Raw genomic sequence first — 15,072 nt, 5'->3', positions numbered from 1 at the left:
GTTTTCGAAAGTGTCCACCATCTATCTACTGTTTGCCACGAAGACCCAGTTCTTTACCCCTTGGACGTAAATAAGATATATATGTATAAAGAACCGTGTGGAAATCCACGGTATCCATACCAAGCTTTCTATCTGACTCATCGAGTTAGTCATTTCGATATTATAAGATTTTGTAACGTGAGAATGATCGGAATACGGTCCGTGATTTTGAACAGGGCCTTCTCGGATTGAACGGCCCCAGAATGAATTGACCCCATTAATGGCATATGTTGTGTTGATACGACATTCCAATTGCAACTTTGTTTTCCCTTAATTTGTGTTATTAGATTTTGTGTTTTATCTCTGTATGATCCACGAATTTTTATATCTTAGTAAAGAATCTAAGGATTTTTAATGTTTCAAGAAAATAATTATCGTGGAGTTGGAAAGAAAAATTATGCATACCAATGAGAATTTTTTTGTACTTTGTTCGATGTTTGTTGAGATATTATTTAACGTAGAAAAATATTTTTAGGTCGAAAATGAGTGAAAAAGAGCAGCAGAGTTAACTCGAAGGATTCGTCACTATTTCTTCTTACACGCCCTTGGTCAATACAATTTTTCGAAGTTTGAAACGATCCAAGTATGTATGTACATAGGATTATGATAATTCCTTTCTTTATCTCTGATTTGTATCTCCTTAGCGAGCTTCTGTAGCTTATCCGTTACTCTAACATTTTTTGCAGCTCAACGAAACGACATCCAAATTACTTTGTTTACAATTCTCGACAATTTCCAATGTCATACGATGATAAGTATATTTTCAGTATGCTTTTAATCTACAAATCTTAAGAGACAAGAATTAATTTAGAAATGCGGAGAAGATTTGGAATGAACGACAAGCTATAAAAAGAAAAAAAGAGAAACCGATATGCAAATGGAGACGATGCTGGCTAAACAAAATACTGCAATGTTTATCTCCGCGTAAAACTTGAGCAAGGAAGTTTCTGAAGTACTACCTGACCCAGACGATCGGGACTCGTTCATCCCTACCCTTCCTTCCTGGTCGGTCAAGGCCAACATCATCTCCCGCATCTCATTAGTTCTTTTTGCGCTCAGTTTCATTCACTTATCGCGCAAAAACGTATGGGCGTGTATGTTCGTATTAAACGTGCATACCTCCGCCACGGATACAGAAAACGGATAAGAAAGAAAGAGAAAGAATGCAATATTGTTGCAGCCAAGGCCCATCCCCAACCGGACATAATGAATCCTCAAGAAAATGAAACGAGAAAAGTGGAAGCAAATTTTATCGCCATCGGAGGAATGAATACCAACCTGGTAAACATCGTTAACGCATACATATGCTTATTCCTGTAACCACGGTGTAAGTACACGCTTAACCCTTTCACGCTCGATATACAGGTATATATATGTATATATATCCAACATCGTATCGAATTGTTCATTTATTTAAATTATTTAAGTTCATTTAGTAAACTGTTAATTAATTAAATGACGAAAGCATTTGCTTTCGGTGAAGCAGGCTTTAAATTTCATACATACGTATCTTATAAGTAGACTACAGATATTTATGCAAATTTGTATTTTTCTTGAAAATTGTCTTACCTATTAAATATTACGGCGAGAACTGTAGCCTGAGTATTAGCTAAGTTCTTATGTATACGATACTCAACGATACTCGATAGTTTATCGAATAATATTATAAGTTATAAATAGACGGCTATAGGTAACTACAAATTTGAATTTTTTATGGACAAAACTAGGAAAATAAAAGACAGATGAAGATTCGTTTGACGTATCGCAAAATTGTAAGTACGTAATTTTATTTTGGAACGATTTTACAATAATTTTACAAGAAAATGAAACAGTCGTTAAATGAAAAGTAGAATCGAATACTCAGTTGCCGGTATAAGGATAAAGAAGAAGAAAATATAATCGGAAGAGCGATCAAAAGTTAACTCGCTACTCGAAGTGGTTCTTTTGGTAACTGCCATGCGTGGTTGTTCTCGCGTTGGTTAATTTCTTCTTTTTTTTTTTTTTTTTTTTTTTTTTTGTTAGTCCCCACAAGAAGACAATGATTTATTCAACAGCCGAATCAGTTGTCATCGGACAATTCCACGGAGCAAATTGCTGCCGGTTCTCTTCCAACGTTGGCCTATAAATAATCCGGGACGTCGTTGGTTCTGGGTAGTCGTTAATTTGTTTCCTTCGATGCCCGTGCAAGAGCCGGTGAATGTCAAGGCCAGCATTCTCGTTACCATTGGCCGGCGGCCATTACCCCGGAAGCGCACTCGTGGGTTCGGCTTCGATCGCACATCCGACCAAAAAGGAACACCCTGAACCATTCAGATATCGGAGCTGATAACGTCGAAAACAGTCGATGAGATCCACGGTCACGGTTAAATGTTGCGAAAAATTGGTCCAGATGTGATAATATCAAACCTTAATCGCTCGATATATCAACCCTTAATTGGTATTATTAGGTCCACTGATGATCACGATCTCATATTGAGTTGCACGTGAATTATGTTAATTACAATAATATAACATGTTAATTATAACGATATAATTTGCCAAAACCTATCCTTACTTTCAACCTTCCAAATTTATTGGGAGAAAAAATTAATTTTTCTGTTCGTGGAATCTAACTAAAGTGATGATTGCAAGGGTTCGTTGCTGTTGCAAGGGTTCGTTGCTGTTGCAAGGATTAGATCTTAAGGATTCTTCCATGGTTAAACTGTTACAGTGGTCAAACATTCCAGGTGTGGTCGGCTAGAAAGGGAACCCGGCAGTGATTCATCGCACCTGAAAGGAATCTCTGTTACACCATTGACATAATCGGCAGTTCGATCCTTGGAGGGTTACGAACCAGGCTTCCGGTGAAAATGTTCGCCTTCCACCTCCGCTATCATGCGAAAGTATCCTCTTAATATCTGCATTATGAAGATTAAATTAAATTGAACACAATAATGAAATTATGAGAATAAACTGGAATTGAATAAAGATATAGAAGTAGTAACGGAAATATAAAGATTTATGACTAACATATTTGTCCAATTACTTGGAGATTATGTAGCGATATATCAATTCTACGTAGTAAATTGTCAGGAATTTATACACTTTGATAAAATTCATATACTGTTACTATAAATTCACTAAAATGTCAGACACTTATGGACGCAAGCCATATTAGAATACTTGTTGGTATTTAGCACAAATTAAATGTTTTTCATTACTTTTATCGATTAATCATTCAGTCAACCGTAAATCTGTATAATATGAAATATTAAATAAAATAACATTTGTCGGAATTTTTCAACGCACTAATACTTATAGTCGATAGTGTACATACAGAAGAAAGGCGACCATAACCAGCAAAGTTTCATCGTTGAAAGCGTACACCAATGACGTACACCAGTGCGTATCCTTACAGACGCGATTGCGTGTCCTGTTCTCGCGTGGAAAGCGATATCTCGCGGAAACCTCGTCGTCAAAAAGTTCACGTTCCCGTGGTGTGATCAGAGGTGCTCAAGATCAGGAAGTAGAGAGCGTGTAATTCGTGCGATCGTGGCCCCGGGAGGAATTTATTTCGATCGATTCTCGGAATTCTATTCCACACAACCGTTGCCTCGACGATGTAAGAAAAGAAAAAAAAAAAAAAAGAAAAAGAAGAAGGAGAAGACAAATTTTACTCGATTCATCGACGAATAATTTATGAAGCAGTTTCTTCCATTAAATGGTCAATTTCACGGCGCCGATCGAAAGATGTTTCGTATTACCTACCAATTAAGAAGGAAAAATACATACATGGCATCGAACATACACATTAATCACCGTTTGTTTTGATCGAATCAGCCGATTCGTAGTTCGTAGTTCGAACACGAGTCAACCGTCCAATGAACTCCGTCCGAAGATTTAAACATCGTCAGATTACGAATATGGGCCCAGTTCGTCTCACGGATTCTTCAGCTACGTCAGTGGAAACACTAACGAGATAGACAGAGGCATTTGTAAGTGCATCATGTCCAACAATCGACGTCATAGGAATGCATTAACCACTCGTAGCCAGAATTGGGCTAGTTGTGGTTCGTTGAACCTCATTTCGGAGGATACATCTTACATAATGCGTTTTCCTTTCTTTCTTCGTGGAAGAATTTAAACGAAACGATTTGAAGAAACATTCCTTCGATAGATAGAAAAAATTCCACGATCGTTTAATCCAGCATTCTTTATAAATTTAGTTACGCCGTTCACGCTCGATGTCGCCTATAAACCACATTATAACAGTAGAAGAATCTCGATGAATCTATTTTATAGATACTCCTTCAACGATGAAGATGGTAGACTAACCGTAGCAAAAATTTCAGAATTTTACAATCGTTGATTCTTTACAAATTTCATTCTTTCACGCACGATGTTGCGTATGCACGAGGTATTAACTAAACGATAAACGCGCTTGCTTACACTGGCTTATAACACGGTTTCTTTACTGAAATTTATTTGCAGTTCTTTTCCTTATGAAATAAGATTCAACGCCTTATAATACAAAGCAAACCTGAGTGGATTAAATTTGGAATTCTCTTCCTTATGACGTAACATTACCTTGTAAGGGTTGAAACTTCTTCCCTTGCAAGATCACTATACAAGTTCTGGATCTTCTCCTATTCTATGAAAGACCACTTGCACTGGTAACGAACGATACGAGAGAGTATTTCATCAGCTAGATCCTTTAAAGTTTTGCTGGGTACTGTCCAGGGGCAAGATTCCATCATCCACGACAGAGAAAACTAAGCGTTGATTCTGCTCGCAGTCACGAATCGTTGCTTAGAATCATCGCTGTGTGAGTCGTTGGAAGAAGTCGATACGTGACTTTGTGGTAGATTATCGTAGGGTCTAGTGTCTAGTACCTGTGCTTACAGGTTTTAGTACGTATCTAGCACTAGCACCACTTACTTAGAAGACCGGATTCCTAGTCAGTGCATTCAGCTGGCAGATACCAGGTTTCTAAACACATTGCTGCCTTAGGAATCCCTCGACAAGGGAAAATAAAAGTCCTTCTCCTTAAGGCAATCGACGTCCGTTCTATCTGAGCGCAATTTCTGATCGGCCATCCTTCGCCTGCTACTCGAGATTAATCTTCGCTTTAACATATTATAGTCTGGGAAATTTTATGCCAGAGAAATTCATTAATTTCCACCGCAGGAAATTTAGTCGTCGATGAAAAATTCCAAAATAGTTCGATTACCACTTGGAAAAAATTTATAGGAAATAGGTCATTTTGTACGTTTTCGTGTCTTTCTTGTTGGATGTTTGTCGTAAAGTTGTAGAAGAGCGTTACGAGTCCAATCATCGACGTATTCCGCTATCTAGAACCTGATGAATTCGAGCATCAATGTATTCTTCTATTGAAAAATTCAATTATCAATGTATTCTTGTACATAGTAACTGATAAATTGAATTATAAATATATTCTTCTGTTTATGAAGCAAATACAACTAATATCTTCGTTTCAAATTCTTTAGCGTCTTCCTTCGTGTCTCACTCGCAAAAAAAGTTTTCGATACGAAATAGTGGAAAGAATTCTCTTGCCCGTTAGCTTGCCAAAGCAGTCATGAATAAACCAGCCTATTTCCTTTCAGATTCTCCGCTACGCGAAATTGGAATCACAAAGATCCTTTGAAAGTAAGTCACAGGATCTCACAGTGGAAACGTACATCCACGCGTATGCCCTGCTTCTTTCTTTTTTCTCTCTCTCTTTCTCTCTCTTTTCTTTTTCTTCTTTAGCAGGCCACAGTCAGGTCAGATCGGCCAAGTTGAAATTCGAAGCAGCCGTTCGCAAGTTTGCGGATCTTTGACACGAGTTGATCCTGCGTTTCAGATTCAGCCTCCCGCGTACCAGGATCTTTGGATTTATGTGCATTTATATGTCGTAGGCGTACCAAATCTCCTAGACGCACTCTTACATGCTCGATTTTCTTATTCCTAGGACCTACATGTATTGCATATCGACTATTTCTATCGAGCAAAACCGCATTAGTCGAAAGCGTCCTTCGATTCTGCTAGATATCCAGTCTGATGGCCGAAGAAGAAGGAGATCTCCTCTTGGTCGATCTTTGGACCGAAGTGGGAGGACGAATAGTTCGCTGAATATATTATATAACTCGAATTTGCAATCTGCGGGCTCGTCGAATAAATTTTTCTATTTTTGGGATGAAACTTTTTCCTTCTATATAGTTACATTTACTTAGTATCCACGCGTAGATTTAAACGATTCTTGGTCATTTTCTCGAGGAAACGATTTTCATTCGAAGATCCGCAATTTTTTAGCGGTTGTCGATTAATTTAAACCGTTCACAGTCTAAATAAACTTGTTGAGTAAGTTTTTCCATTTTTCGCCATTAAAATTTCTTACGAGATACTGGAATAAATATTCGAACGATTCTTATTTATTTCGTCGCGCGAAAGCTTTTCATTTGGAAATATCCCATTTTTCGGCGGATTGCACGATGCTCGACTGTCGTTGGTTTAAGAGAAAAAACGAAATCGCTTTCTTCAAGGAAAAGTGATAGCGCAAAAGCGGAACGCGCCAGCGCTTAATTGAGTTTTCTCCCGAGTAACACTTACCTAATGCATAATTTAATCGGCACGGTGTATATTCGCCGAGGTTTATAGCGCATACAGTCCTGATTATAGCATATCCGCGGCTATGTCGTTAACTTGATCTCGAATAAGGCGTGGTATCTGGGTACCGTGATTTTTCCAGCGGGATGCAGTTCAACTGCAACACGGCTGATTACGCGTCAGATGTAATTGGAATACGGGTTAAGCAGCGAAGGTTTATATCGAGTCAAGAACGAGTTCGAGGCTCGGTTTTTCGCGAAAAAACCCGAACAACAGTTATCGGTTTAACGAGGTCGCTTCCTATCCTCTTGCACTTCTGTTTTTCGGAATCGTTCTAAATTTATCCCGACACAGGGTGTTTTCATCTATTCAACTCGATCGTGGAAATTTCAACGACGAAGATGTATTTGCTAAAATCGTCAAGGGAGAGAAAGTGGTCCGATTGTTATTCTCCTGAAAAATCATATTCCTTCATTATCGTTGAATTATTCTTTGTCGGTATTATTATTTACGATTATTATTATTATTGATATCACGATCTAATAGTAGCAAGAGACGAAGTGGAGTAAAAGGAGGTGGAGGAAAATTGAAGAAGAAACGCAAAATGCGGTATGTACAAATTTATTCGCTGAAATGAAGTGAATAATACACTACCAACGATTACAATGGATCATTAAATCACATACATGTAATTACATAGATGTAGATAATACTTGAGATGAAACTTTTGAAAACGTTATAAATCCATTAAAAATCTACGTTTTTGTAAATGTCGTTGAATATACTCTATTCGTGTAGTAAAGTTCATTTAAAATAACAAAATAGTATGAATCAATGCGAAACAGTTACATACGTCCAATTAATCTTTAAGTATCTTATAAATATCTTATCGCGACTTATTCTTCAGACCTGATAGTCAAAGAAATTAATCGAACGTTAGAACGATCAAAAATCAGATAAAGTTTCCTGGATCCAACAAACGATGCAGCAATGATTCTTTTTCCCATTTTTATGAAACATTCAGCAGACACGTTTAACGAATTTTTGCAAGTTCGATGCGGCCGGGTCACCCAGTCGCGAGTCATCGTGGCCGCTCGAAATCGAAATCGAAATTATGCCAACCGCATATTTTTCGGATGCAGCGTACGGCGCGGCGCGATCCTGATCGCGGACTAGAACCCCGAAAGTTAGGCAGATGCACCCGGGCCAACGATTTGAAATCCAAATCAGCGTCGCTGCATCAAAATCACCGGTTTGCCTTGCCAGCGAATATATTTGTATCGCTTCTTTCTTTTTCTCTCTTCTTTTTTCTTTTTTTTTTTTTTTTTTTTTTTTTTTTGTTGTTTTCGTCGCTGTTTCTTTCGGTCCAACTTTTGGCTGGTCCGTCTCAGTGTCCTTAGCGTAAAAATTTCGCAGGAGAACTCCCTGTATTGTCGAATTCTCTCCATTTGCCACTTCGTGGTCTACTTTGAGATACTAAGATCTTGTTGCAAAATGATTTTTTATCCCTTCTCTGCTTACGGTAGAAGAGTAACTAGAAGGGGCTTTTTTTCACTTAAAATTAATTTTATTTTAAAGTGTAATATTTTATATCTTTCTGTTATTTCAGTTCCGCACGATTCTTTCGATCTGTTCATTACATATTATTATACTGAATTGGAAAAATGTAACTGGTATATCGTCGGCTAAGATTCTTCCACTTTTTCCATCTTGCGTTATTACATTGGGTAGATAAGACCTTAACGTTTGAACATTTTTCCCTTATTTTACTTTTATACCATTTTTTCGATCCTCTTGTGTTACATGTATCGCACAGATAAGATGCATCTGATACGCCTTCGATTAATATTTTCACGTTAAAATACTTAAGTATAGTAGCACTTTGATTATATGAACGAAACTCTAGTATGAAATACTGAATCCTGATTATATCAAATTATCCGAACATAAACTCGTATTATTTGAATTAAACTCTTATTACATGAACCGTTTGTTCTCCATAAATGCAGCTCTACTTCTTTACTCTTGCTAAGTTCTACAGTAACTACACATTAAGAAGTAAATACGATCCTCGGTTTGTAAAATTGGAAGAAAAGCACGAGAGAGCCTTGGAAGAGTAGAGGGACCGCGGTGAGTCCGAAAACGATATCCTCGGGCGTCGAAAATCGCTCTTACGACACAGTGATGGCTGGCTTATCTTAACAGCAGGCTAAGTGGTTGCTATTTTTACCCGACCTTGATTCTACAAAAAGGGCCACGATTACCTTGGAAACGGGATCATACGCTATCCATCAAAGTTCGTTGTTGAACTGCTTCGTGAACGGACACGCGAGTACTCGTGGCTGTCGTAGCCAGTTTCGACTTCGAACAGTCGGTGTAAGCAGTCTAGCCTGAACTCTATACTCGTGGATCCCCTAAGCGCTTCTTGTAGATCCGCTGGATAGTAAACAGTCGACTAGCTTAGTCCAAGTACACTTGGTCGTGACCTCGGATTGGTCGATAGACGAGCATGGGGTACTGCTTTCTTGTCCTAGGTTCCGGAGGCAGACTTGCCTACCTTGACGCAAATCCACGTGAACTTGTCCTGTGTTGAAGAGCAGCTGGTTTAGAAAACGAGTTATTATGATACAGCTTCTGCCACTCATGCTGTTCAAAAATTAGACTTCGATCTCGTCCAATAAAAAGATTAGATATCAATCCAATTTCCAACGATCGAAGATCTCAGTAATTTCAGTAAAGATCAAGGGACGTATCTATCAAATGACGATCCTTTTAAAAGAGTAAGAAAATTATTTATCGCGCTTTTAAGAAGTTTTTAAATTTTTTAAACTGTCTTTTGACAAATATTTTACAGCTTGGATGTTTGAAAATTATTCTATCGAATATAAGTATAGATGTTAGAGATAAGATTGGTAGAAGAAAAATACACGAGGATACTTTCGATTTTCGACAGAAACTGTTCAGAATGGTACCAAACTGACCCAAACTAATTTCCCTTTTATCGAGCGGCCGGAGTAATTGGACGCTCGTCGCGAAAGTTCGTCCCCGGGTGAAATTATACGGCGCGACATTCAAACGAATGAGGCCCCGAAAACCGGTTCCGAGGCACTCGTCGTTGTTTCTGTCGCTCTCTTAGGTAGCCGGCCGGCCGGCTTCGAGATAAATCGACACGGAAGAGTGTCGTAATCGGGGCCGGGGTACCGTGGTACCCCACGTGGTGGGTGACGCAGGTGCAACAGCGCTATACTCTCTTTCTTACCCTTTCTCTTTCTCTCTCACTCTTTACGTTTACTGCTTTACTCTTTTTACTTCGCGACTAATTCGTTTGACGATGTATCAAATACACGGTGCACGCGAAACTAACGTAACAAAGCAAGCTTCGACTGTTGAACCGAGGAATTAACAATCTTCTTCAATCTTGGCATCTTTATGATTAGGTTATGATATTTTAGAATATTTAATTTTATTCTGTATTTTATAATTTACAAAACAGTCGGTAGTCTTCATTAATTAAAATTAAAATTAATAATCTTTCGGAAGGCGGCTAATAAAGGATTGGAAATAGATGAAATATCGTAAGTAATGCGTAACAATATTCCTACGTCTGTCTACATTATATGTAGTTTTTCATTTTTAATTTTGGATTCTTCGGAAATTTTTACGTATAAAAATGCATTTTTTGTATAGGACGTACGATTCTTTTATCTTGGTATTATATTATGATCGTATGTCTCTCCTGTCCAAGTATGGTAAATAATTTATTACGCTTTATTTCTTCTTAATTCCTTCATTTCTCGACAAAATTCAAAATCAAAGGATACGCGCGCGAGAAAGAGTCACATGAATCGACAGGACTTGTTCTGAAAGCTCGACGATGAAGCAGGATAACGCGAAAGCTGGATAACGTGGAGGGGGATGATGGGTACGCCAACAGGAAAGATGTATGGACTACTTTTTACCGTTGTCACTTTTTCTTGCTCTCAATTTTATCGATTCCCTCCGAGCTGGACAAGCTCGAGTCTCCGTTACGGACGATGCTAATTTTTGATCTAGAACCAAGTACCTCTGAATCTCGTTTCTTCACATACCGTGCAAACAAAATGATTCAGAAAAAAGATTGTCAAAAATATATTCACGACGATCTACATTCTAACGAGTCAAACGGATAAAAGGACGAGGACGAAAAATATGTCGTTTACACCCTTCTTGCAAAAATGAGACAACTCGAAGAACGTGTTCTTCGAGTTATCACTGTGAGAAAATTCTTCAGGGTTCTTTAGATTAATGAACTATAACTGACAGATACGACACTCGATCTCGTTCTATGATCTTACTTCTTTATTTAGAAATTTTACAAGAAGTCGACTCTTCAAAAAAGCAATATCGCAAGGGTGTAATATAAAAATAATGTATTTATTATACAAATTCATATTTTTATAAATACGAATAAAAAAAATCAGATATTCATTTCATCTATCGAATATTACAACTGTACCTTGGATAGCTACGTACCTTTGCATCTTTAAATTTCCCACAGATGCATAAAAGTCGGCAGTCTAATTATTATTATATTCGAAATCAACTTCTTCCCCTTCTGTCGAAAAAAAATCGTGCGTCGAATTTGGAACACTTTCAATACAAGGGCGAGAAACGATTCATCTGGATGGAAAGGATCGTCTGATTCGAAATGAATTCCAGCTTCGCTATTCTAGGCTGTTCCTCGATCGACATCGATGTAATGATTTCAAGGGAGAAGCGATCACGGACTCGGCAACCTCGATAGATCCTAATGATCGATTTAGCGGCGCAAGCATGATCAGCTCGTTGTTCGGCGCCGTGTTATGCAACGTCCCAATTCCACAAACTGTGAAACGTGGAAGACTTCCTGTATCCCGGTCGCGAGACAGAAAAAACTTTTACCTTCGATCGACATTAGCATAGCTCGCGTACCAACTTAACGATCCATCGATCGCATAAAATCGTGGCGGATGAATCGGTAGCGGTCGGCCAGCTCCATAAATGTATCTGTCGCGAATTTTGCAAGCCAGCATTTCCACCGTTCAGAGTTTCTGTTCCCGTTCGTTCGTTGTGTTATGCATGCGCTCACACGATACCAATTTACTACATATTATTAGACTGATCCAAAAGTTCTGTCGACCGATTTTGCTTCTCAGGTATTTCGAATTTTATTTGAAGGATTTTGGGCGAAGCTCGGATAGTCGAAGTATATTTTAATTAAGTCAGGAATCTTCTACGTATAATATAGCGAAGTTAATAACCTAAGAAAAGATGGTACTTTTACTGCCGAGGAAATAATTTGTCGTTAAGATCATGCATCGAAAATTTGAGCCGAATCCCAAGTACCATTCCTAGTCTTTCAAAGTTGTTTCGATTATTTTCGGCTCGATTACATTTCTCTAACGTTCAAAAATTTTATTCGCATCTTCCTCGAACTTCGGGATCCTCTTCGCTTGTTAAAATGAGCGCAATGCTAAAATGTAAGAATTTGAGAATCGTAACAGATTTAAAGGTACCGTAAGAAGATCAATAATATTGTTATGCTAGAAATATCCATAGAACCTCGAGAAATTTCTGTGCATCTATTATACGAGGAATTACGTCGGTAAATGGTACACGATGTTACTCTGCTTAATCGAATATTTCTATTTTTAGCAAGAATCAAATGTGACCAGGATGGAATAAAGATCAGTTAAAATATACGGGTATTTATAATAAACAGTTGGACGACTGCTGTATGCACTTATGTATAGGCCTGCCTCTTGACCGTTAGTGCGTAATGCACGACCGCTACATGCAGATCAACGTCACCGGGACGAGCTCTTTCCTGATGCAGAAGAGAAGGGATAAGGAGCAGAGCAAGGAAGTGGGAGACAGGCCGTTACATTTTCAATAATTTCTTACATAACTGCGTAACCCCATAGCCGGAACCAACTTCTATCCAGGACAGTGGAATATTCCTGAGCTTTTTGGCGACTGGCTCTTTCTAGATTCTTCATTGATCACACGATCGTCCGACGACTACGAATGGATCTTCAGGGATATGATTTCGCAATATTTGAATTTTGATTTTGTTTTGTAACCATTTTTCTCTACCTACCGGTTACCACTTATTTTTCTACGATTACGTTATTTATTATTACGATATTGTTATTTATTATAATCACTTTATACCACGCTTTATGAATTTTAAATGTTTTAAATGTCCTTGTTAAATCCAGAATTTGAGAGGGGGCAGGCGAATTCTATGATTGTTTTCCAAAATTATCTTTGCATTTTTAATGTAAGAAAAATTAAATCTTGCATTTCTTAAAAGTCAGTTCTTTAGATCTTGGAATTTGTTCCTTCACTTACAAAAGGTTGGTTTCTATCGTAATAATAAATAAATAGAATACGGATTCTTACGTAAATTCATACTCTTACAAACACACGCGAAGGAAACTTTTAAATAGAAATTTATTTAATGTTTTGAATATTTTATCGACTATTTTACATTAAAATTCCATTGTGAGATTCTCGTTATCGAATGTCATCCCTTTATACCGCACATTTTTGCATAAACGTCTATAGTCTATTCATAAAATATGTATATTATGTACATTATTATAAATAATAACAAATCGAAAAATCTAAATTGAATTCCATTGACTCGACAATTCGAGAATTGAAGTCATAGCAAGGTTTTGTTTAATTTGGTGTGTATTCTTCGATTCATATCAGACTCCACAATGTATTGAAATGTTGGAAGCTAATTTCTACCGTCTGCGGAACCTTGGTAGAACGACAAGGGCAGCATCGCGATCTAATGCGAAACAGAGGAGCACCGTCTGTCGATTTTATTCATCGCTAATCCAAAGCAACCTTGATTTTCGGCACTGCTCGCCTTCGATGTCATACGAATACGAGAATACCAAACAGCCTTTTTATCTCGACGATTTATCTGTGGTAACGTCGACTGTGCCATCATTGTAATCTTCCAAAAATAGAATTTCCCCTTTGATCTAACAGCTCTTATTTCTCTAGATGATTCAGAAATTTTGTCTACTCCTCTGCCAAAGAAAGAAAAAATCCATTTATTGATATTCTATTAAGAAGATATCCCAACATCATTGTAAAGACAATCTGGTTGTTGATCACGAGTATTTAACGTGTCGCTGCGATTCATCTTTTTCTCTTCGAGAAAAGTGTGTCACAGAACCGTGTGGCTGTCTCACTTTCTTCGGATTCACTGTTCTTGATAGAACAATCAAGAAGTTTTCGTCCGTGAAAGTATCGAATTATTGCGAAAATGAATATAGATATTAGGAAAACTTTCCAACTTTAGTTTCCTCTGGCGGAATAGAACTTTGTTCATTGTTACAGTGGAATGTATTACGTTAAGAATCATTTATCAAATACTCTCCTGTGCATTTGAATTGGAAGTGCAATTTGTAAAATGTTATAGACATAGATTGAAAAAATAGATAAAAGAATAGCATCTTTTAATTGTCTTGAGCAGTATATTAGAAAAATTGTTTAATTTGATCTTCCTCCTTCAGAAAACCACTCTGTCTTCCAAGGAGTGAAGTTAAAAACCAAAATATTACAAAGAAACATCTTCTAAATATTAAAGACGTTCTTGTAAATACTCTAAACGGCATATTAAAACAGCTTCCTAATTTTATTTTTCCTCTTTCAGAAAACGATCCTGTCTTCCAATTAATCAAAAGATTGAGGCCAGAACACGAACCACGAGCATCGTAAAAGTATATACGTAAGCCCGTATATTAAGAATTCCATAATTAACCTGCACATTTTCGCGTGGTTCATAAAAATAAAACCTGCTCGTTGGCGATGTAAATCGGATGGTCGACGGCGGGGTGTAAGGATAAAGGCAACACATCCGGTATCGTTATATTGTTAAACGAAGTGGAGCCTTGATTTTGGCCGACGCGGGACCTTCGTAGAGTCTGGCCGGTTCCCGATATCCGTCGAACGGATCGCTTCGATCCGTCTCACATCCCCGAGCTCGTCGCCGATTCGCTTTTCGCGGACGCGCCGCGATCTTGAAATTCCGCGAGCCCAAGGCGCTTCGCTTGCTTGCGTGGGATCAAGATCGAGCTCACAAACTCGCGAGAAAACACGTCTAGATTCGCAGAAAACGGCCGGCGATTCCTTTTAATTCAACCACGTGGGCCGATTCTTCTTCCGTTGTACGAAATTTTGTTTTCTTCCTTTTTCCTTCTTCCTTTTTCGATAGGAATCTTCATTTGCTGCATAAATTTTACGTTTCATAGATTTGTAAATTTTTATTCTGAAGACATGTAGGAAAAAGGTTTATCGGAAAGTAGTTCATATCGAATAAATGACGAGAAAAATTTATTGTGCTGGTGAGTTCTTTTAACTTCTTTCTTTTCTTCTTACAACCAAATATAAGCTTTAACATAGTGT

General features: G+C 37.9%; 1 long non-coding RNA gene across 2 annotated transcripts in view; it reads left to right on the top strand.

Moving 5' to 3' along the window:
• The window catches only part of LOC139993027 (uncharacterized), a 28,679-nt gene extending 26,107 nt beyond the window's left edge, over window positions 1-2,572 (top strand). Inside the window, exons 2-3 of one of the 2 annotated variants that reach the window (XR_011801271.1) lie at window positions 1,220-1,366; window positions 2,062-2,572. This is a non-coding gene — a long non-coding RNA (uncharacterized lncRNA). Of the gene's footprint in view, window positions 1-1,219 lie in introns of both variants that reach the window. The other variant, XR_011801270.1, reaches the window with a different exon arrangement.
• The last annotated feature ends 12,500 nt before the right edge of the window (window positions 2,573-15,072 follow it).

The sequence above is a fragment of the Bombus fervidus genome, chromosome 12 (genome assembly GCF_041682495.2).
Source record: "Bombus fervidus isolate BK054 chromosome 12, iyBomFerv1, whole genome shotgun sequence".
Lineage (NCBI taxonomy): Eukaryota > Metazoa > Arthropoda > Insecta > Hymenoptera > Apidae > Bombus > Bombus fervidus.
The sequence above is the reverse complement of the archived record's forward strand: the minus strand, read 5'-3'. Positions and strand labels throughout refer to the sequence as shown.